Raw genomic sequence first — 2,589 nt, 5'->3', positions numbered from 1 at the left:
CCCTTTGTGTGTGTAATTCTCTCCCATTATTTTCTATCCCATCATTAAACAATCATCTCGTTTTGGGAACTCGTCAATCAAATGACAAATATTATTGTTCTTACAGGGCCCTCTGGATCGTCAGGTATACTTATATTATTATCATATTTTCATTATATTTATAATACGAATCATAATCATTCCAACATCAACTTCATCGTCAGATAATGATGCAGAAGGAAGGAAAGGATCACAGAGCCAAAATTGAAAGTCAAGGTCAGTGATCAAAGAAAAAGAGAGGAAAATGGCAACTTAAATATAAATAATTAATACATCCTATTTTTTGTTATGGATTGTGAACATGTACTTTAATACTAGTAATTACGTATATCTTGTGACGGGCTAGAAATTAATTTTATTTTTAAAGGACAAGTTTAGAACGTTATTTTAGGCGTTGTATCCATTCATTATATTTTTTTAATTATGTTTATAATTCTTTTTGTAAGGGCAAAATTCCATATACTCTTAAAACAAAAAGATTACTGTATCAAAATTCAAAAAATGAATTCTACACTACTCGTCTACTCGTATATGCTGCCCATGTCCCTGCATACAGACTGTTTAAAATCCCAATAACGTCAAAAATAGGTTGATTGAAATAAAATAATGAAATAAACTAATAAATTTTGGACTGTGATGAAATGTTTTAAAAACCGGCCGTGGAAAAATTTTCCAGTATTACCGGTATTATCGGTATTACCGGAAATACCGGCCGGTACGACTATTTTTAATTTATTATATTTTTATGTATAAAAATCGTATAAAATTTGTTACAAATTAACAAAAATAGTCAAAATGCAATTATAATTACTCAAAAATAATACCTAGTATGTATTTTATAATAAAATATAAGTTTTAAAGTTCACAAATAATAAAAAATAACATTAAAGTATCATAAAAATAATCTTTTAAAAAAATCAAAATTTATTTTTTGAAATACCGGAAAATACCGGGAATACCGGAAATACCGGCCGGTATTGATCAGTGAAAATACCGGACTTAAAATACCAGTGTTGTCTCCGGTACCGGTAATACCGTCGGTATTTACTGGTATTTAAAACATTGCTGTGATGTGTTTTTCTTTTTGGATTATATTCAAGGAAAAAGACATATAATAATACTAAAAGAGAAATGAAGCAAGGTGTCAATGGGGTTGGTGGTCTATTGGTAAGGTTTTTGACTTTGGAAAGATTTACCTGAGTTTGAATCCCACTTTTCATTTTTGTGAAATTGGATTAATAGGGGTTTTTCAAGAGTCCTGATTTCTAAGTATACGTTTAATTTAGGAGTAAGAATAGAATAAACATGTCGTTAAAAAAAGAAAAAGAAAGGAAGAAAAGTAAAGGCAATATAAATGATTGGTGTCTTCTAATGATACAAGCCTTTAAGCCTTTCTCTTGGACCAACAGAAGAATCCATTATTCCATTCAAGGCCCAAAAAAGACGGAATATAACTCAAAGTCGAAGGATATAACAAAAAGTTACAACCAAAAAAGATGATCCTCTTGAGGCAATTAGAGGTGGCTTCCATTTACTTTGTTCCTTAGTCGAATACCTACAAGTGCGCCGGATATTGTTTATATATTTATTCTTTCAAAAAGTGTTAAGTTGGATTAGGGATGAAGCTAAAATTTTTTGTAGGAATGAGAAAATTTAAAAGTTGTTTATCATATTTATGTAAGGTATATCCAAAAATATAAATAAAATAATTAGGTTATAGTTGGAGAATAGAAAATGGGCCCTTTAAAAAACGTTGCTTTTGAGAAAATCAAGTTTAGCTTATGTGAGTGCTATGGAAATGTCTATCTTTAAGATAAACATCGGCCTTTTTCATTTCGGAACATGTGATAGCCGATGAGTTGCGTATATTAAACAACATAATATAAGTTTAAGCGAAATCAATAACACTGGTATAAATACTTTATAAAATAATTAGTTTGTACAATCTTTTCTACCTTATCATTGTGATTATAATTGATTACACTTACTTTTAATACATATAAATTATACTAAATTGAAAAGAAATAACTTTTTCACATCCAACTATATTATTGACCTACTACATATTTATCTGAACAAAGAAAAAACACTATCTTCAACCTTTTTTTTTTTTAATTAAAATTTAAAACAATTCAACTTTTAACTCTACCAATAGAGTAATGTTTCTTAAAACTAATGCTTACAAGATTAATGACTTTCAAAGAAGCGACTTATGACAACCAAGGTGATATTTGTATGTATTTTTTTAAATCTTAATAAGGATAAAATTATAAATACACCTTAAATAAAAAACTTTATTGTATCAAAATTGAAGTATAGACACTTGCCCTCATTGTTCCCAAAGTGCTCTGTCCCTGGTTAGGTCCCAAGGCAGGGTTAGAGTTTTACGTGTTTTAAGACTAAAATTCGCTAGATAATGAATATGAATATAACTTTATGTTTGGTTAATTATTTATGAATAGTTCGTTAAAAAGTTCAATGAATGAACATGACATAGGGCAGACAAGTCTTTTGTTAAATTTCCCCGTGGTTTCGGAGCCTTTGATGCGT

This window comes from Erigeron canadensis, chromosome 9 (genome assembly GCF_010389155.1).
Source record: "Erigeron canadensis isolate Cc75 chromosome 9, C_canadensis_v1, whole genome shotgun sequence".
Classification (NCBI taxonomy): Eukaryota; Viridiplantae; Streptophyta; class Magnoliopsida; order Asterales; family Asteraceae; genus Erigeron; species Erigeron canadensis.
Note: the sequence above shows the minus strand (reverse complement) of the source record.